Source organism: Odocoileus virginianus, chromosome 1, assembly GCF_023699985.2.
Source record: "Odocoileus virginianus isolate 20LAN1187 ecotype Illinois chromosome 1, Ovbor_1.2, whole genome shotgun sequence".
In the NCBI taxonomy this organism is placed as follows: Eukaryota; Metazoa; Chordata; class Mammalia; order Artiodactyla; family Cervidae; genus Odocoileus; species Odocoileus virginianus.
Window position 1 is genome coordinate 34883377 of NC_069674.1, and position 22523 is coordinate 34905899.

A 22523-nucleotide genomic window follows, 5' to 3' on the forward strand; every position below is an offset into this window, starting at 1 on the left:
AAAAAAAAAAAAAAAAGAAGAAGAAGAAAAGGGTTGGAGATAGGAGAAGCCCGGGAATGTGGAACTGGAGCAACTCTGGGGTGGAGGGGATTGGGCTGGTCTCCCAGAAGGACCAGCTGGACCACCCAGGGCAGAAGGCACCGCTGGATTATCTGTGTGTTCAGGAACACACTCTCGCCTCTGGCAACCTTAGCAGGGATTCACCATCCTCAGTACACTTGGCAAGAGTAAGCTTAATAGGGATAAACTTAATATGTACCCAGAGCTCTTGAAGTCTCTGAAGCAAGGTCCAACTATTCCTATTCATTTCTCTCTGAGTGTGAGTAAGGCAGGCGGCCTCGCAAACAGACCAGAAGAGAATCAGGCACCAGGAATTCTGAGTCCCAGAGAGCATCTCACCGCACCTCTGGAGTAGACAGTTAGGTTGGCAGCAACCATGAGCTGCCCCTGGGTATTCACTCCTGGAGTAGTCCCCTCACCTTGATTCTAGAAGGCGCTGTGACCTGGCTTTCACCAATAAGACAGGTGTAAGTACACTGTGCCAATTCCAGACCTACACCTTGAGAAACCAGGAAAGTTTTTCTCCTACTGTGTCGCCCTGTAAAGCTTCAGCTACCCTGCTGTAAAAAGGCCCCTGGAGTTCAGTTCAGTTCAGTTCAGTCATTCAGTCATGTCCGACTCTTTGCGACCCCATGAACTGCAGCACGCCAGGCCTCCCTGTCCATCACCAACTCCCAGAGTTTACCCAAACTCATGTCCACTGAGTCGGTGATGCTATCTAATCATCTCATCCTCTGTCATCCCCTTCTCCTCCTGCCTTCAATCTTTCCCAGCATCAGGGTCTTTTCCAATGAGTCAGCTCTTCGAATCAGGTGGCCAAAATATTAGAGTTTCAGCTTCAACATAAGTCCTTCCAGTGAACACCCAGGACTGATTTCCTTTAGGATGGACTGGTTGGATCTCCTTGCACTCTGTAAGGCTTCAGCTACCCTGCTGTAAAAAGGCCCTTGGAGAGACTCCATGGAAAGGGAGAAGCCCTGAGATTACTTGGACAGGGAGCAAAACCCAAATGTCCCTGCATCTCAGCTGAGACCAGCCTCCTGGAGACACACTGGTGGAAGGCAGCCACACAAGAAGTCATAAGCAAGACCAGCAGAAGAACCACCCAGCCAATCCTAGCCAAGGATGTGGAATGGTGAGCAAAAAAAAAAAAAAAAAAAGATAGTGGTTTTGTTACTGAATGCCAGTTCATGTGGCTGACACGCAGTGAGGCCAAGCAAACCAAAATGTCAGAGTTTGGAGCAGAGAAAGGTTTATTGCAGGGCCACGGAAGGAGAGGGGTAGATGACTCAGGAGAGGGGTGGGTGACTCGTGATCCCCTAAATCCCCTCAATCCTCAACTCTTTGAAGGAGTTTCAGCAAAGGATTTTAAAGGCAAGGTGAAGGAGCGGCATGGATCATTGTTGCAAACTCTTGGTGTCAGAATCCTTTCTTCTTGCAGCTGTCCCTGGAGTTCAGTTCAGGGTGGTCCTGTAAACTTCCAACTTGACAAATGTTTTTCTCTGTTCTGCAATTTTTTAATCTTTATATGAATGCAAAAGTGACCCTTAAAGGTCAGAGCCTTGAGATTGGTCTATCCTGTACATTTCAGGCTATAGGCAACATTCTTAACATTAAGCAAGAACAATAGAATACAAAGTTTAAAAGAAGCAGATTCAGTATGGAGTCAGATTTGTTCTTCCCAATTACAGTTATAAGCCACTAACTTTTGGGATGTTTTGTTACTGAAATACCCATTCACTTGGTTCTTGTTTCCTTAGGCTTCCTATTTATCCCAGCTTGCCTGGGAATGAAGGAGTTTCCAGGACATAGGACTTTCAGTGCTAAAACCATGAAAGACTGCCAAACCAGGTAAACTGCCTGAGTTGAGCTCCCTGTTTCCAGCATCTCAACGAAATAGGTGTTTAACTTCAGAGCAAAGTAAGAGAAACTTGATTCTTCTTTTTGTTAGTATTCAATAGAAAAGGCTACTCAGAAGTTAAGAATTTTGAGTCAGGGGCTTCTGAACCTTAGCTCTGCCTCAGAATGTTGGAATATACTAGAATGTTCTGGAGTGTATCAGTCCATGCATGCTCAGTGGCTTCAGTCTTGTCTGCTCTTTGTAACGCATTGGACTATAGTTCACCAGGCTCCTCTGCCCATGGATTTTTTCAGGCAAGATTACTGGTGTAGGTTGCCATTTCCTCCTCCAGGGGATCGTCCCAACCTAGGGATTGAACTCCCATCTCCTGCATCTCAGGCAGACTCTTAGCTGAGCCATCAGGGAACCCCATGGTTCCTCATACTGTGAACACCAGAGTCCCCTCGGCTCCCTTGATGGGCCTAGCTACAGCCCCCATTATAGATGCCACTGCTTTCTCTTTGATAAGTCAAGGGACAGAGTTCCAAGCAATGAGTTTACTTTTTCTTACTTCCTTAGAGGCTAAGCTATCAGTTCCCACTCTCCCAGCCTTTGTCTCTCTTGGCCATTACTCCCCCACCAAGATAAAAACAATGAATATCTTTTGAAATAAAATTGCAAATGGTTAACTTTTCTTATCATTCACATGCCCAAATCTAAATCTGTAGCGTGGGTGGAAAGGCAAACTTGTCATTTCTTGATCATTCTATTTGGAATACATGCTGAGCATATTTTAAAAATTGTCATGTGCATACTGTTTTCAAATCAACCAGTATCCATTTTCAGGTTGCCCTGTGGCTCATTCTAGCCACTCTGGAATATTGAGGAAGCATTTTGGGTGATACTTAATTGGTGCGTTATAAATATTTGCTGGGGAAAAAATGCAAGCATGCATGAGACTAGTCCATGAGGATCTATTCTTAGCTATTTCCTCTCCTAATTCTGTAATAATGCTACTGGAACATGGGTAGGGGGAAAGGCACTCAAACTCTGCAGTGATCTTTTTCCTTGGGATAATTTTTTTTTAATTATAAGTATAGTTGATTTGCAATATTGTATTAGTTTCAGGTGTACAGAAAAGTGATTCAGTTACACCCACACCCACACACACACACATTCTTTTTCATATTCTTTTCCATTATGGTTTACCTCTGATATTGAATATAGTTCTCTATGCTATATGGTAGGTCCTTATTGTTGACCTATTTTATATATGTGTTTCTGTTAATCCTAAACTCCTAATTTGTCCCTCCCTCCCCCTCTCCCCTTTGGTAACCAAAAGCTTATTTTCTATGTCTGTGCATCTATTTCCTTTTTGTACATAAGTTCATTTGTACATAAGTTCATTCTTTTAGATTCCACATAAGAGTGATATCATATGATATCAGTCTTTCTCTGTCTGGCTCACTTCACTTAGTATGATTTTTAAACATTGTTATGCCTTACAGTGGAGTCTTTTTTATACAAAACCTTATGAAAGACTCAAATATATTAACCAGATGCATCGTCTTGGGGTGCAAAGAATGTTGAGTGCCCAGAGCTCCACTCATAGACAGTTTCTTTATTCCTTATGACTGTCTTTTATAAAAAAAAAAATTTATTTATTTTTCTGTTTCCTTATTTATTTGGCTGCACCAGGTCTTAGTTGCAGCATGTGGGATCTAGATCCCTAACCAGGGATGGGAACCAGCCCCCTTCATTGGAAGCCCAGAGTCTGAGCCACTGGACCACCAAGGAAGTCCCTCCCTGAGGCTGTCTTTAAGGAAGACCCTTAGAGTTACAGACTTCCCAGGTGGCGCTAGTGCCAGTGCAGGAGACAGAGAGGACAGAGTTCTATCCCTGAGCCAGGAAGATCCAGGTCAGGAAGATCTGGAAGATCCCCTGAAAGAGGGCATGGCAATCCACTCTTCCCTGGAAAATTCCATGGACAGAGGAGCCTGTCAGGCTACAGTCCATGGGGCTGCAAAGAGTTGGACATGACTGAGCAACTGAACACAATAACACAACCTAGAGTTACGTAATTCCCAGTACACAGCGGAAGTTCATAAGATGAGCAGTCTTAGCAGCACCTTCCATCTCTAAAATTGCAGGATCCATACTTTTGTGTATGTTTCCTTCATCTCCAACACCACTGGGCCTTCCCAGCAATATTCCTTGCTTGCTTGTGCCTGTTCCTCATAGTGACAGACATTTTTCTCCTTGATCAGTCAAGGAAGAAATGTTCCTTGCATTCCCCACTATGTGCAGGCTTATGTACAGGCTTGTCAACTTCTTATGATACCGTATTTCTCCAGATGCTATCTTGTTCGCATAGCTTGTTCACAAGATTACTGAAGGGAAAGCTAGGGAAGAGATCTAGTCATCTGTTAACTACTTATTCTTCATTTCTACTTCTTTGATCTATGGAAAGAGCCAACACGACAGGCAAAATATTCTGTGATCAAAACTGTGCTTTTGAAAACCGTGCTTGGGCTGGAGGTGAGTAGAGTGTGGGGGTGCCTGGTATATGGTTAGTGTCAAGACAAAAGGGGCTTCCTGCAGAAAGCTCTTTCCTGCCAAAGCTGCTTTCTGCCTTGTGCTGTGCTAAGTTGTGTCCCACCCTCCACCACCCCATGGACTGTAGCCCGATAGTCTCCTCTGTCCATGGGATTTCCCAGGCAAGAATACTGGAGCCAGTTGCCATTTCCTCCTCCAGAGGATCTTCTCAACCCAGGAATCGAACTCCAGTCTCCTGCGTCTCCTGAATCGGCAGGCAGATTCTTTACCACTGATCTACTCAGCTACTTACAGAATGTCAAATTATAATATGTTTAATGATTATTAAGGTTCATAAACAGCATCACAGTTCCAACCCCAGATCTTCATGTGAACAAGGCAGAATTCCTGAATTAATTCTATCTTCCAATTCACCTTCCTTTCTTCTAAATTGCATTTCAACTTGGTTGATAAGTTAAAAAGACAATTATGACAGGTTTGGGTAATTTGGAATAGGCCAAGAATTACTGCTGTATTATCACGAAACTCAGTTTCCAGATGTTTTAGTGGTACAGATATCCTAACCTATCTGTATATCAGGCAGTTCACTTTAGACCATTAGAGAGGAGCTTTCTAGATCAAATGCTTAATGTTTTTAGCTATTTATTAACACTCATAAGAGTGAAAATATATGCTATATATTCTAATTAGCTACAACTCTTCTGTGTCATTTTACAGATAATTAAGAAGCCATTCCATTTAAACATTTGATTGAACCTAACTAGACTTTGGTCATACCCAAACTATTGACTACTGCTTACTCTTACCTCTTTGTTTAAAGACTAAGACTATTTTCTCTCACAAATGTTAAAAGAGCAGTGAAAGGAGGGTGTACTGCAAAGTATATTTTTTTTGACTGATTGTTTTGTACATTTCAGGTGAAAATATTCAACTCTTCAAATTATGCCAATTATTTACATTTTTAGTTCCACATATATATTTTTTTTACTAAATTTTGCCTCCATGACTGTCCTTTCCTTTCCTAATTTAAACAAGTCTAAAAATAAAAACCTCCTAACTCTATAAATAATGCATCACTAATGTATCCCAAAATACCACATAAGAGGCAAGAGCTTGGTTTTAATAGGTGAACCACTGGGCACCAAAGAAAACAATAACATTGTACTAAACTGTCTAGTAACTTTAAAGTATTCTACACCATGTTTGATGCTTTTATGCAAAATAGATGAAAAACAGCTTCTATACACCAAAACAAATTGCTTGAACATCACTTAATAGCTTACAAGCCAACAGAGAGGTCAAGGAGCAAAATAGAATAGAACTTCTAATTAGCTGTGACTCCTTCTGAAGGAAAGGACACGTCCCTGCAAATATTTTAAGCTATTTTCTATCCACAAATAAGCTATAAAAAATTCCCTGTGCACTCTGGGAAACAGCACATTTGTCTGGGCTACCAAGATCACCCTCTTAATTGCATATATAGCTGGACTGTTTTATTGGGAAGTTTCCTGCTTGGACAAACCACAGCTTTGTAGCAGTGATCTACTTTAAAACCTCTTTAACAAATGCTTAATTTTTATCATATATTGGCTGGAGACTTATTAATTGGTTCAAGGAATTCATTTTTTATTAAATTTGTCCATATTTATATGTTGCATGAGTGTAGCTATTCACATGTGCCTGTCTTTGGTTGCATGGCTACTCCCCCAACTCAGCCCATCTTTTGCCAGCACCGCCCCCCCAAACACACACAGACACACACACACATACCTCTCTCCAAACTGCTCCTGGAGCTGTGGCTGCTGACATAGTAGAGGTATTATCTTAGGTCATAAGATTCCTCACTACAGTGTCCCTCCACTCCAAGCCCACACTTCAACCAAAGCCCCTGGCTAATGAAGCCAGTCCATGGTCATGGTCTGATGATGCTGGGAGGGATTGAGGGCAGGAGGAGAAAGGACAACAGAGGATGAGATGGCTGGATGGCATCCCCAACTCTATGGGCATGAGTTTGAGTAAACTCCCGGGAGTTGGTGATGGACAGGGCAGCCTGGCGTGCTGCAGTTCATGGGGTGGCAAAGAGTCGGACATGACTGAGCGACTGAACTGAACTGAACTGAACCTGGACTAAGCAACGTGTCCTTCCAACATCTGCCTCTTCCTCTAGAGTAGCGCATCCTTCCTCTGCAGAGATCACATGACCTTCTGTCTCATTACCTAGTCCAAGCTTGGACTGCTCACCACACAATAGACCACTAAATGGAGAGACGAGTCTTTGGGGCAAGCAATAGCAACTTCATATGGAAAGCCAGCAGATAGATAAGATGATGGACTAGTGCCCCAAAGAAACATCTTGCCCAAATTTGTATGGTAGTTTCTTTTACAGAACAAGGAGGGGAAGATGATGAGGTAAAGTAAAAAAAGACGGTAAGTTAGTGCAGATACTTCCTGGTTCTGACGTACTCTAGAGGGGATGTGTTAATTTCTTTTTTCCTGCTTTCGTTTATAGGGGATCTGGTCAGGATGTTTCCTGTGAGTTTGCATGCATGCTTAGTCACTTCAGTCATGTCCAACTCTTTGCAACTGTATGAACTATAGCCTGCCAGGCTCCTGTGTCCATGGGACCCAGGCAAGAATACTGAAGTGGGTTGCCATTCCCTCCTCCAAGGGATTTTCCTGACCCAGGGATTGAACCCGAGTCTCTTGTTTCCTGCATTGGCAGGCAGGCTCTTTACCACTAGTGCCACCTGGGAAGCCCTGTGAGTTTAACAAAGATATTTTAGCTTAACACTAAGGTATGGGAGGCAGGATTCCCAGAGGTGGGCCATGATGTATACTTTAAGCTACAGGCAATATGTGTGCGTGTATGCTCAGTTACATCTGACTCTTTGTGACTCCATGAGCTGTGTAGCCCCCCAGGCTCCTCTGTCCTTGGGGTTTTCCAGGCAAGAATACTGGAGTGGGTTGCCATTTCCTCCTCCAAGGGATCTTTCTAACTCAGGGATTGAGCCTCTGTCTCTTATGTCTCCTGCATTGACAGGTGGGTTCTTTACCACTCATGCCACCTTGGGAAGACTAGAGTAGCATCCAAGGACTCGAACAAATTGGGTAGTGATGATAGTAGTAGTTCCTATTAGTATTGCTTTCCATGTTACTACTGTAGGTCAGCATTATTGGACAGCATTATATAGGCTTCTGTAAAGCTAGTCTAGGACAGAACCTGTCATGGATTGAATTGTGTCCCTGTGATATTGTGATTTATGATAAGAAATATTATGTTTGGTGTTTGTTCTTGCAGTGCTCACCAACCCTTGAAATTTCTCAAGTAATTAGAACAATGAAGGTATTTTTTGCTATTCTTAAGAAAGCTTCTTTCAGTCACACCTGAGTGTATGTTAATGAGGTGACTTTTGGAATAGTCCTAAGAATGGGGACTTGTTGCCAGGAGAATCAACCTGGTGATCATTTCACCCCCTACCCCCCTACGTCTCCCACCCTCAGACTCTGGGGAGGGGAGAATCGGCTGGAGACTGAGTTCAATCACAGATGGCCCATGATTAACTCTACCATGCCTATGTAATGAAGCCCCCACAAAAACCAAAAGGGTGAGATTCAGAGAGCTTCCAGCTTGGTAAAGACATGGTGGGACAGAGAGAGTGGGGCCTGGAGGGGGCTCAGAAGCTCCACACCCTTGCCCCCATATCTCATCCTATGCGTCTCTTCCATCTGGCAATTCCCGAGTTATACCCTTATAATAAACCAGGAATCTAGTATGTGAAATGTTTCTCTGAGTTTTGTGAGCTGCTCTAGCAAATTAATTAAATCCCAGGAGGGGCATCATGGGAACCTCCAATTTACAGCCAGTTGGTAGGAAGCACAGGTAATAATCTGGTCTTGCCATGGGCATCTGAAGTGGAGGGTGGGACTGAGCCCTTAAACTATGGGATCTGGTGCTGACTCTGGGTGGACAGTGTCAGAACCCAGATGACTTGTGGGACACCCAGCTGGGGCTGCAGAATTACTTGGCATGTTGAAACTACCCCTTGCCCCCAGCATTTGGTGGCCAGAAGTATTGAGATAGAGAAGAAACACACTAAAGGAGTTTTTTCTTTACAGTCCCCACAAAAGATAATTGAACTCTTAGCCCCTGGTACCTGTTAATTTAACCCTATTTGGAAATGAGTTTCATTCCAAGAGTGTGTTCGTAAGTCCAATTTGTTTGCAAGTCCAACAAAAGTTAGCCTAGGTACCCAGCTAACACAACTGGCTATATAGTACTGTACTGTAATAGGCTTATAATACTTTTCACACAAATAATATGTGCAGAAAAAAACAAAACAAAAAATAAAGGAAACAGTTTTAATCTTAAAATACAATACCTTGAAAAGTACAGTAGTACAGTATAGTTGGCACACAGGGGTTAGTACCCACATTCATCTTTGAAACTTCACAACTGGAAGGTTCATTTGTAGAGGACTTATTGCAATTTAAGATGAGGTCACCCTGGAGAGGGTGGACCCTCAATTCAATAGGACTGCAGCCTTTATTTTTAAAAAACGGAGAAGAGACCAAAAATCAGACCTACACTGAGGAGAATGCCAGGTGAAGACTAGACGCAGAGGAAAGAGGGTCATGTGGTAATGGAGACAGGGGTGGGCCTTAAACAGCTACATTCCAAGAAGCACCAAGGTTTGCCAGCAACTCCAGAAGCTCAGAGACTTGAGCATGGCCCCTGCTGACACCTGGATTGCAGACTTCCAGCCTCCAGAACTGAGAATATGATTTCTGTTGTTTTTAGCTACCCAGTTCCTGTTACTTTGTTATAGCAGATCTAGGAAACTCATACAGAATCCAACCCCTTTCTTTAAAACAGCATGCATCTCCAAAAAAAGTACTCCCCAATCCAAATCACTGACAAAGAGATTTCCAAAAACAAGATTTTCATTAGATGGAACAGCTCGTGCTCATCTGTCACTTTCTTCTGAAACAATGTACTTTTGTAAGTGCATGATTTGTCCTTATTTTCCTTCTTAATTTAGTGAAAAGCAGTAGCTTTTGAACGAACCTGTTACAGGTTGGGTTCTAAGGAAGCAGGGGTGGACTTTGGGGTGCTCTGTGAAAGGCACGGGGAGCGAGCTGAATTAACAGAGGAGGAAGTTGGACACGCAGGCAAGCCTGGGGCTGTGTAGTGAGCACTGCCCCTAGACTGTCCGCATGCTGCTCACAGGGCCTGGGCCAACACCAGTCCCTGGAGGCCAGCGGCCCTAGGAAGGGTGTGAACTGGGGCCAGGCAGCTGTCTGCCAGGGAAGCCCACTTGGGCAGTAGACCCTTCCGGGAGGGAGAGCTGGACTGTAGTCCCAGGCCATCCCCTACTCTGTGGTTCAGGTGAAGAGTACCTTGAACACAGTAGACACGTGTGCTTTGGTCCCTTCCAGACATCGTCTGCTGTTTCTTCACCCTCCCATCATTCCCTGCCTTCCACCTACACTGAGACAATTCTGAAGCTGATCATCCTCCATAAGGCCCATCCTGCATAAGGCCCTTTTACATTTAAACATGGACCTTTTGACCATAACCGGTGAAGTTAGCGGTCATCTGTGTTGTCAGGGCTCTCTGCTCCATAGCTACTGTTTTTTCATCTGTAATAAACAAGAAAGTTGAAGGTGGACATTCTGAGACTATGTAAATGCCTCATTTTTTGGGTCAAAACCTCCCTCCCTCAATTTGGTATGCATAATGTTTTTTTCCTAAATTAATTTTTACTAACTTGGCTTTTTGGTTTTGGGGGTTTTTTGTTTATTTGTTTTTTAGATGTGGACCATTTTAAAGTCTTTATTGAATTTGTTATAATACTGCTTCTGCTTTATGCTTTTTTTTTCTTTATTCCCTCAAGGCATGTGGGATCTTAGTTCCCTAATCAGGGATGGAACCCACTCCCCCTGCATTGAAAGGCGAAGTCTTAAGAACAGGACCGCCAGAGAAGTCCCTCTACGATGGATATTAAATGGCAATTTTCTGCTTCTAACAGTGCTACTGTGTTTGTCACAGTACATACAGTGGTACTCCACTGTATGAAAGAGCTTTCCATTTCTTCCCATATCATTACAGATTTATTATCTATTGTCAATATGGATTTATGATTCTTTTGTTATTCATTCTTGTTGATGCCCGAATTATTCCAGAGTTGGCCTGTAAAACCCCCTTCATTTTTTTTTTAATGTGGCCTCGTCATTTTGGCTTCTCAAGTGGTGCTAGTGGTAAAGAACCCACCTGCCAATGCAGAAGACATAAGAGACTTGGGTTTGATCCCTGGGTGGAGGGCATGGCAACCCACTCCAGTATTCTTGCCTGGAGAATCCCATGGACAGAGGAGCTTGGCAGGCTACAGTCCATGGGGTTCCAAAGAGTTGGACATGATTGAGCATGCATGCTTTCTTTTTTATATTATTTTCCATTATGGTTTCTTATAAAATGTTGAATATATTTCCCTGTGCTATCCAGAAGGACTTTGTTATTTATCCATCCTATATGTAATAGTTTACATCTTCTAATTCCAAACTCCCGATTAGTCCCTTCCCCCACTTCCTAGAGTACTCACTCTTTTTTTAATTTTTTTTATTGTGCCCCATTTTAAAGTCTTGAATTTGTTACAATATTGCTTCTTTTATTTTTGGGTTTTTTGCCCTGGGGGCATGTTGGATCTTAGCTCCCCGACCAGGGATCAAACCTACACCACTTACACTGAAAGGCGGAGTCTAAATCACTGGACCACCAAGGAAGTCCCTAGAGTGCTGCTCTTGATGGAGAGGGATGTGCCACTTCTGACATCTCAGAAGTTTTAGGAAAATTTGTGGATTTAAGGGTTTCAGGGTTTTCAACCCAGGTGTTCTCATCCCATGTGTTAGTGTCTCTTGTTTCGCAAACAAGAATCTAATCTTGGCATTGAACACCTACCATGGCTGAGAGTTTAACCTCTGGAACCCTGCTACCCTGGTGATTGAGTCCTAGGACTCATGGTTAAATTTCCCTGCACCCCCACTACAGATACTTTTTTTTTCTTCCGGCTGCACCACAGCATGCCAGATCTTAGTTTCTTGACCAGGGATCGAATCCACTCCTCCTGCAGTGGAAGCTCAGAGTCTTAACCAATGGACTGCCAAGGATTCCTGCAGACACTTTTCAGAGCCTCTTTGCAGTCTCCAGAAGTGAAAGTGTAAGTGAAACTGTTAGTCACTCAGTTGTGCCCAACTCTTTGTGTTCCCATGGACTGTAGCCCTCAGTTTCCTCTGTCCATGGAATTCTCCAGGCAAGAATCCTGGAGTGGGTAGCCATTCCCTTCTCCAGGGGAGCTAATCCAGAGATTGAACCTAGGTTGCCTGCATTGCATTACTGTCTGAATCACCAGAGAAGCCCGCTTCCCTGGTAGCTCAGCTGGGAGAGAATCCGCCTGCAATGCAGGAGACGTGTTTGATTCCTGGGTCGGGAAGATCCCCTGGAGAAGAGATGGGCTACCCACTCCAGTATTCTTGGGCTTGCCTGGTGGCTCAGACGGTACACATCCGCCTGCAGTTCGGGAGACCTGAATTTGATTACTGGTTTGGGAAGATCCCCTGGAGGGGCGTATGGCAACCCACTCCATCATTCTTGCCTGGAGAATCCCCATGGACAGTGGAACCTGGTGGGCTACAAAGAGTCGGACACAGCTGAGCTACTAAACACAGCCCAGCACCAGGGAAGCAGTCTCCAGCGAGGTGTTCATGCTGGCCTTTCAACTGCCAGTTAGTTGCTTTTAGTCTTTTCTTATCTTTTCCTAGATTGTCAATGAATTTTGCACTAGGCATCTAACTCCATAATATTATTGGTTACTGATTCCTGCATATTTTTCTTTTTTAAAGTTTCAGATGTATCTATATTTATGGCTGATTCATTCTGCTATACAGTAAAAACACACAGCATTGTAAAGCACCTATATGCCAATGAAATTTGATTTTTTTAAATTTCAGTTTATTGTAATAAGAATGCTTCGTATGAGATCTACGTGTTGGACAAATTTTTCAATGTGCAATACAGTATTGTGGACTGAATCGTACAGCAGATCTCTAGGACTTACTCATCTAGCATAACTGAAGCTTTTCACCCATTGATTAGTAACGTCTCATTTGCCCCTCCCTCTGGCTCCTGGTAACCACCATTTCACTCCTTGATGCTATGACTTTGACAATTTTAGATACTTGATATAAGCAGAAACATGCAGATTTGTCTTTCTGTGTCTTACTTGTTTCCCTTAGCGTAATATTCTCAAGGTTTCACTATGTCATGCATATTGCCAAATTTCCTTATTTTTTAAAGGAATCTGCCTGGTATTCCATTGTATGTTTGTACCACATTTCATTTACTGATTTCTATGTTAATGGACATTTAGAGTGTTCCCACATCTTGGCTATTGTGAATAGTGCTGCAGGGAACATAGGACTGCTTATATGTATTTGAGATCCTGATTTCAATTATTTTGGATAAATACCCAGAAGTGAGATTCCTGGATCATATGGTAGTTCTATTTTTAATTTTTTGAGTAACCGCCATACCACCTTCCAGAATGGCTGTACCATTTTGCATCTCCACCAACAGTGTATAGTTGTTTATTTTTTTCCCATGATAACTGTCATGATGTGTGCAGTGATGTTATGATTTGGGCTTGCATTTCCCAGTGATTAATGATGTTAAACATTTTTTTCATATGTGTATTGACCATTTGTATATCTTCTTTGGGGAAATGCCCATTCGAGTCTTTAGTTCATTTAAAAATCAGTTTATTAGTTTTTTGGCTGTTGAGTTGTAGGGGTTCATTATAGATTTTGGAGATTTACCCCTTATCACATGTATGGTTTGCAAATATTTTCTCCCATTTCCTAAGTTACCTTTTGATTCTGCTGATTGTTTTCTTTTATGCACAGAATTTTTTAGTTTAACGTGTCCTACTTGATTGTTTTTGTTGTCTGTGCTTTTGTTATTGTATCTTTGAAATCATTGTTAAGATCAATATCAAGAATTTTTCTCTATACTTTTCTGCTAGGGTTTTTACAATTTCAAGTCTTAAATTGAAACTGATATCAGCTCATTAATCCATTTGAGTTGATTTTTGTGTAAGATATAAGTGCCCAGTTTTTTTTCTTTTGCATATGGATATCCAAGTTTCTCAATATCATTTGTTGAAAGAAATATTATTTCTACACTGTGTACTCTTTGGCACCCTAAGATCAGTTGAGTGTATATACATGGATTTATTTTTGGACTCTATTCTATTTCATAGAGTCCTTGGTCTATACTGTTTTGATTACTGTAGCTTTGTAAAATGTTTCAAAATCAGGATGTGTGATGCCTCTGACTTTGCTCTTTTTGCTCAGGATTGTTTTAGCTCTTGGGGTGTTTTTGTGGTTCCAGACAAGGTATAGAATAATTCTTTCTCTTTCTGTTAAAAATGCCTTTGGAATTTTGATAGACATTACTGAAATTATAGATCATTTAGGGGTATCATGGACATTTAAATAACATTACACCTTTTAATCCATGAACATAGGGTGTCTTTTCATTTGTGATTTCTTTAATCGTTAATCAGTGTCATAGTTTTTAGTGCCCAAGTCTTTCTTCCTTGGTTAAGTTTACTCCTAAGTGTTTTATTCATTTCAGTGCTATTATTAATGGGATTATTACACTTATTTCCTTTTCAGATAGTTCATTGTTAGTACATAGAAATGCAATTGATTTTCATATGTTTAGCTTATGTCATACAATTTTACTGAATTCATTTATCAGTTCTAACAGGATTTTGCCTGTATCATACTATTTTTCATGGCGTATTCTGGATTTTCTATACATAAGATCATATTTGCAAACAGAGACAATTTTACTTCCTTTTAGATTTTTATGTCTTTTATTTCTTTTTCTTGTCTAATTATTTTGCCTAGGATTTCCAGTACTATGTTGTATAGAAATGGTAAAAGTCGACATTTTTTACTTGCTCCTGATTTTAGAGGAAAAGCTTTCAGTTTTTCACCATTGAGAATAATACCAGGTATAGGATCTTCATATTTTGTCTTTAATATGTTGAAGTACCTTTCTCTGTCATACTTTCTTTTAAAAAATTTTTAATGTGGATCATTTTTAAAGTCTTTATTGAATTTGTTACAATATTGCTTCTAGTTTTTTGGGTTTGCTTTATTTTATGTTTTGATTTTTGGGTCATGAGGCTTGTGGGATCTTAGCTCAACCAGGGTTTGAAACCTACACCCCTTGCATTGGAAGGTGAAGTCTTAACCACTGGACTGCCAGGGAAGTCTCTCCTCCCCCATACTTTTAAAATATTGGCTGATACATTTCACCAGCTAGTACATGCTCTTTACATGCACCTGTATTCATCACTGCTGAAATTTCTAACAACTGTGCTCCACTTAATCACCAGTGATGAGGTCTTCAGTGGCAGCTGGTCAGAGAGTAATATAGCTCCAAACTTCCCACTTTAATGTTCATGCTTTGCGCCATTCCTGGCTGTAACTTTCTACAGATGGAGTTCTCTAGTCAGTTTCTGAGACAAAGTCTGAAGCACAGTATGTTTTTTTTAGTAATCAATATCTACAGGAGAGAAAGGAAAGAAGCAAATAGGTAAGTCAAGCTGTAATGCAAATACAGTAGTCTCAGGCAAACTCCAAAGAGTTCTGGGATAAAATAGCCAGTCACAGCTTTCCTGTGTTAAGCCAAAATGCTTCAATCAGTCATTGGGTATAGGCCACACCCAGCAGGGTGTGACTTGGGGTGGGTTGGCTTTCTGTAGTTGAGGCAATCTTTGAAGAGTTTAACAAGGAAAGGTTGTCTTCTGGCATATTCCCAACAGCTGGGCCAACAAGTTTTTTCTTGATGTTTTTTGAGTGGCACATCCCTGCTACCAGAGAGGATAATTATGCCTACATGTAAAACAGACTGCCATTCATTCCTCACTTGGAAAGGGCTTGCCTTGTTCTGTAATATAGGTCATTTAGACTTTATGGTTTCAACAGATCTTCAATGTCATTTTAATATCATTTTAAAATTAAGACTTTTTTTTAGTTTAACTGATACATTGTTGTTTGGGCAGGAACAATGATGTTTTATAATGTCAACAGCCTGATCAGTAGTCAAACTTCTCCAACTTTGAATTCTTAATTTCAGTTTTCTTTCAATTCTGGAATTCCTATTTGATTCTTCTCTATAACACCCAATGTATGGTGAAATTCACCATTTTGTCATTAAATTCCTTGAGCTTCTGAGTCACAACTATGTTCTTATCTGATAATGCTAATATTTGAATTTTTCATCTAAATGTTTTTTGCCTTTTTCTTTTCAGTCAAATAATTTTCTTCTCTCTCTCCCTTTCCTTCTTTCCATTTTGCATACCAAGTCATTTTTGATTGAATATAAGACATAAATATATTATCAAGATAAATTGAGGCTCTTAGTGATATCTTCCCCCAAGTGAAATATATTTTTGCTTTTGGTGAGCAATTAGAGGAATGAAGATCATATTGACCCCAATAGAGATTAAATTCATTCAAACCTTTTTTTGTGTGTGAAGGTTGGGCAATTTATGATTCATTTAATTTTGAGTATCTGTCCTTTTGTGGTCCCAACTGATTGCTTAGGGTGTATACCACATCTCTTCCTCCTCTGTGGGCTTGTATTCCAATTTTTAAATATCTAACTCCCCAGAGACTTCCAGAAATTCTACTCATCCTCTCTCTCTGTAAGCCTTGGTTTTCTCCTCAACTTCTTGGCCTTGAAACTGCTTTTTAACCATCAAAAGCTCCCAGCTGACAGTTGGGAATGAAAAACAGTGCCAGATGTTTCAACTACCTTGCTTCCCTAATTAATGTACTCGTACCTTCCTCGAGTCCTCACTGGCTGGGTGGTTCTCTGATGCCTTCAAATAGTGTGTGTGAGTGTACATGTGTAATTCTGTTCAGCCTTTCTATGCATTCTCAGCAGGTTGGTCTACTACAAAACAGTTCATCATTGTCAACAACACAACTCCAACCTCTGGTTTGATTGAGTTTATATTTTTAGTAACTTGTTTTACAATAGAAAACACATGTAGGGAGTTCCCTGGTGGTCCAGTGGTTAGGACTTTGTACTTACACTGCAGAAGGCCAGGGTTTCATCCATGGTCAAGGAACTAAGATCCTGCAAGCCATGTGGCCTGACCAGAAAAAAAAAAGCAGCATGTAGTGTTTGTTTTTATGTGTCTAGTCAATTTCACTTGGCATAATATCCTTAGAGTTCATCCATATTATCACAAATGGCCAAATTTCCTTCTTTTTTCTGGTCAAATAATGTTTCAGTGCGTGTGTGTGTCACATTTTCTTTATCTGTTTATTCATCAATGAACATTTAGGTTATTTCCCTTCCTTCATGATTGTGAATAATGTTGCAATAAACATGGGAGTGGAGATAGTACTTTAAGATCCTGATTTTGTTTCCTTTGGATTATAATCCCAAAGTGGGATTGCTGTTATAGTCTGATCGTTCTATTTTAAATTTTTTTGAGTAATCTCATATCGCTTTCCACTGTGGCTGTACCAGTTTGCCACCAACAGTGCACAAAGGTTCCCTTTTCTTCACATCTTTGCCAACGCTTGCTGTCTCTTGATTTTTTTATAATATCTCTAATAGATATGAAATAATATCTCTTGGTGGTTTTGATTTGCATTTCCCTGTTGATTAGTGATGTTGAGTACCTTTTTGTATATCTGTTCATCATTTGTATGTCTTCTTTGGACAAAAGTTTATTCAGGTCCCTAGTCCATTTTTATTTAGGTTATTTGTTTTCTGTTCATGAATTATGTTTCTGATTTCACTGAATTATCTGTGTTCTCTTGTAGCTCTCTGAACTTCTTTAAAACAATTTCCTTTAATTTTTTATCAAAGATCTCATGGATTTCCATTTGTTTTATGCCAATTGCTGAAAATGTGTTGTCTTTCTTTCATGGTGTCGTAGTTACCTGATTTTATGTTTTCCCTGCAGTCTTGCGCTGGTATCTTCACATTGGAAGTATTATTAACAGTCACTTTTTCCAAACTTTATTGACTGGCTCCTCTAAGAAAAGCTCTTCACTTGTTGAGTGGATGTCACAGCATTAATGTTACCAAACCAAGTCCATTTACCCAGCACACAGCAAGCCAAATGCTGATTCGCTGAGGTTTACATCCAAGAAAACAGTTATTCACAAAGCAACAATGTGAAGAGACAAGGGAACAAGTCACAAGTCTCAGATTCATCCCCCGAAGGCAAGGGGGTTGGAGCCAGTAGAATGGTCTTAGGCTGGGGGAAGGGTGATTGGTGGTAGGGGAAAAGGTGAGACAATTGGTGCTCTGCGCAAGTGCGTCCAGGTTACATTCATTCATCTGCATATTCAAAATGGAGGTGCTTAGCCTGATCTGAGAGCAGTTTTCTGTCTCTCTGACGTCTAAAGTCATCCACTGAACACACACAAATCCAGTTTTAAGGTCAGTGGCCCTAACCAGCTCCAGCCAGTTCACACTAGGTAGGAGCTGACTCCACATTCCTATAAACCAGCTGGACTGTGTGAAACTGAAGAGGTATGTAATTAAAGATTTTTTTTTCCTATCTCTACGGAAAAAGAGAGACTTCCCTGGTGGTCCAGTGGTTAAGACTACGCTCCCAATCCAGAGCACGAAGGTTTGATCCCTGGTCAGGGAACTAGATCCCTCATGTCTCAACTAAAGATCCTGCTTGTGGCAACTGAGACCCGGGCACAGCCTAAAAAGAAAAAAAAATTTAAAAAGCGAACTTAGTCAGTGAAGGCAGTCTACAAGCAAAAGGGTTTTAACATGTTGTCCCTTTATCTGTTGTTTTATAAGACAAGTTGAAGTGTTTCTGCTAGTTATCAGCCTCTAGTGACGGTTTCACTGGTTCAGTGGGGAGCACTGTTTTGGCAAGTTTGGGTCTGCGTCCAAGGTCACGTGGGGATACCAGCTTCGGGCGCACCAAATATAGGGCGCGCATCCGCAGTAGCACTCATACACGGACTGGAGGAGAGAGGTTATTTCATGATAATATTGGTTCCAGGGAGGCTGAGTGGTGTGGGCTCTCAGAAGCTCCATAGCTGTGGTCCACATTGGTGAAGACTTGGGGGGTTCTCAGTGGCAGAGGCTGTCGAGTCCACAGGAGTAGTGAGGCCTTTGTGGGGTCCTCATGGGGAAAGCTGCTGGGGTTCTCCTGCGCCTCTCTTCTCCATGGAGGGAGCTCAGGTCCAAGAGGAGTTGCTGAGCTGAGGGATGGAGTGACTCAGGTAAAATTCTTCCTTCCCTTTCTTATGTGGCCATTCTTTTTTTTGGAGTTCCACTAGGTTGTTGCAGCTTCTTAATTGTATTTCAGAGCTTTCCCAGAACTATTTTAGTGGATAACTGTTAAATCATTGTTCATGTGGGAATGTTACTGGATGGAAGTTCATATGCCCGACACACAGTGAGACCAAACAGTACCAAAACCTGGGATTTGGGAGCAGAGAAAGGTTTATTGCAGGGCCAAGCAAGAAGACGAGTGATTTGTAGCCCCCAAAACTCCAAACTCCCTCATGGGTTTCACCAAAGTATTTTTAAAGGCTAGGTGAGGGAGGGGCCAGACTGGTTTTTGCAAACTTCTTAATGTAGCAGTCCTTTGTCCACTGAAGTCCGGTCTCAAGTTCCTGTAAACCTCCAACAAAACAAATGTTTTCTCTTTTCTACAACTTTTTGCCTCCGTATGAGTGGAAATGTGTTATACTGTTAAATGTCAGAGCCTTGAGAATGGGCCATCCTGTATATTTTCAGGCTATAGGCAACTTTCTTAATTCAAAGCAAAAGTAGTAGGATGCAAAGATTAAAACAAAACAAGCAGATCTAATATGGAGACAGACTACTTCTCCCCTATTATAGAAAGACACATTCTGGGACTTTCTGTCTTCCCTACCTTGCAGGCATTGTTTCTAACCTGGGCCCTTGGACTCTTTAATCAATAGAAATTGATAAGAGGCCAGGTGAGAAATTCAGGCAAGTCTTTAATGAGACTCAAGCTGCAGCAGGAGGGAGCAAAAACAAGTAACAGGTGCTCTTGCTTGCTCCCTGCCTGTGGGGTGGGGGGAAGTAGGGGGTGGGTCAGGCCATAAGGGTGGTTTAAGGTGGTCTGCCTTGATGGTGCTGTGTGCAGGGATCATGCTAAGTATCCTGATTTTGCTCTTGGCACCCTAGAAGTGGCAGTTAGTTTGCAGCCTTTTTGTGTCTTATTGTTCATAATTGACCCCACCTACAGGGCTTCCCAGGTGGCACTAGTAAAGAAACCGCCTGCCAGTGCAGGAGACATAGTCATGGGTTTGATCCCTGGGTTGGGAAGATGCCCTGGAGAAGGGCGTGGCAACCCACTCCAGTATTCTTGCCTGGAGAATCCTATGGACAGAGGAGCCCCGGGGGCTACATACAGTCCATAGGTTGCAAAGACTCGGACGTGACTGAAGCAACTTAGCACACACATACACTTATGTGCAGTTATTCTAGTCCCTTATAGTCTTATTGTATTCTCTTGCTTGAGGAGGTGTTTGTCCACCTGCAAGGGTCCTAGGTCCCAGCCTGTCTCCGCATCAGTCCCTGCATATCTTACATTTGACTGACAGTTATCACCGCTGTATGCACCAGGCACCCTCCACTATACTGCAGAGACCCTTCTATACAGGCATGTATACATCTTTCTTCATTCTTTCCTCCTTTGCTTCTTGCCTCTCTACCACTCTTTCCTCTTCTTTCTTTCTTCCCACTCAGAAAGAGAGGTGCTGATTTTTTTCTCCTAATTTTACAGAAACTGAAGGAAAGAAGTTAGAAAACCATACACTTTTTTAGTCAGAAAATTCCACCATCCCTGGGTTTGTTCTTTTAATGTCATTTAATATTATTTCTGAAATAATACCTTCTAATTGCCACAAAATAGAGCAATGTGGGAATGTTTCATTAGCAAGGACTTATACACTGCTTACTGTGTGCCAGACTCTGTTCTAGGTACTTTAAGTATTTTAATTTCTTATTAAATTCTCTGAACAAGTCTATGAGTTAGCTATTATAAACCTGTTTTACCAATAAGGGAAACTGAGGCACAGGAAATTCCATAAAAGTCATAGTTAAAATGCAGTGGAGGTGGACTTCTGATCTAGTCCATCTGGCCCTGAAGTCTGTCTTAGCTGCCGTGTTCTGAGGTCCATCCTCAGAGTCAAAAGACACTACGGTTGTTGCTGACTAGGGTCTTTGGAATCTCTTAATCAACAGAAACTGGTAAGAGGCCAGATGAACTCAGGCAAGGCTTTATTGGGAGTCAGGCTGTAGCTTGAGGGAGTGAGAACAAGTCCAGGTGCCCTTACTCTCGCCCTGAGGCAGGGGCAGTGAGCTGGTTCCTTAATTGGGGTGAAAGTAGGGGTGAATAGGTGGGCTGGACCTGGAGAGTGGCTTAGGTGGTCTGCCCAGCCCTTCGGTGGTGTGGTGTGCAGGGACCGCGCACAGTACTCTGCTTTTGCTCTTCAGTTCAGTCCCTCACGACTGAGCAGCCCCATGGACTGCAGCACGCCAGGCTTCCCTGTCCACCACCAACTCCCAGAGCTTGCTCAAACTCATGTCCATCGAGTCGGTGATGCCATCCAACCATCTCATCCTCTGTTGTCTCCTTCTCCTCCCGCCTTCAGTCTTTCCCAGCATCAGGGTCTTTTTCAAATGAGTCAGTTCTTCGCATCAGGTGGCCAAAGTATTGGAGCATCAGCTTCAGCATCAGTCCTTCCAGTGAATATCCAGGACTGATTTCCTTTAGGATTGACGTATTTGATCTCCTTACAGTCCAAGGAACTTTCAAGAGTCTTCTCCAACAGTTGAAAAGCATCCATTCTTTTGCTTAAGGAGACATTTGTCCAGATATAAGGACTACAGTTAATCCCAGATCCCAGCCTGTCTCAGGGTCTCTTAGAAACCTCATATCATGCAGTGTCCACAGTGACTTTCAGTGACCATTCTTTCATGATATTTTTGTGCATGTAATTATGAACATATACGTATTTCTATATAAGTAAACCACACAAATATACAGTATACTCATGTATAAAAATAAGTGGCTTTTTGTCATTAGCTTTCATAAAACTGGGACTGTATTTTACATACCCCCCTCTCTCTATCCCTCTCTGTCTCTCTTCTTCTCTACCCACCCCTACGTCCCTCTCTCCCTTCCTCTGTCTCTCCATCCCTCCCTCCCTGTCTATCTGCATCTTGCACACCTAGTTTAACAACTTCAGGAAATCCTCAAAGTCAGCTTGTGTAACTCTAGGTGATTCTTTTATAACTGCAAGATATGCCTTAGTCAGCTATGCCTCCATCTATATAACCATTCCCTTCTTGATATTTACTTGTTTCCAGGAGTTTTAGTACACAAAGACTGCTGTAACAGACATCTGAGTACATGCTTCTTTTTATACTTAAAGATTAGATTTCCAGGTGTTTCACAGATTGTTCTCTTTTTTTGACAGATTTTGCGAGATTGTTTTCACAGAACTCTGAACATTTCATGCATGGATCAGCAGCACATGAGCACCCTGTTTTCCTGATGATGAAGTGCCAACAGTAAGTAGGTGAAATTTTCTTTTAATTTTTGCCAACATCACTGATGTACACTAATACTTCAGTTACCTTTATTGGTTTTCCTCTGGATACTAGCAAGCTTAAAGGCCTTTTGTTGCTGATAGCAACCCATTTGGAGTTGTTCTGTGATCTGCCTGTTTCTAACCTATGTCCATTTTTATATTGCATTGTCTTTTTTGGTGTGGTTGATAATTTGTTATAGTTGTTTGTATGTTACTGACTCTTTAGCTGTTACATTGCAGATGCTTCTTCTGCTACAAATAATATAAATGTTTTATACAATATTTGTTATATTTCACTTTTTAAAATCTTAACATTTATAAAATCAAAAAGAACTAATTTTTTTAGAGGACTAGATAGTCGAGATGAATATTTATT

General features: G+C 41.6%; 1 long non-coding RNA gene across 1 annotated transcript; it reads left to right on the forward strand.

Annotated features, from left to right (window-relative positions):
* The first annotated feature begins 842 nt into the window (after nucleotides 1-842).
* On the forward strand, nucleotides 843-22125 carry LOC139035715 (uncharacterized). The gene is made up of 3 exons (XR_011488471.1): nucleotides 843-1195; nucleotides 1821-1911; nucleotides 22034-22125. It is a non-coding gene; the product is annotated as an uncharacterized lncRNA (long non-coding RNA).
* Nucleotides 22126-22523: the final 398 nt, after the last annotated feature.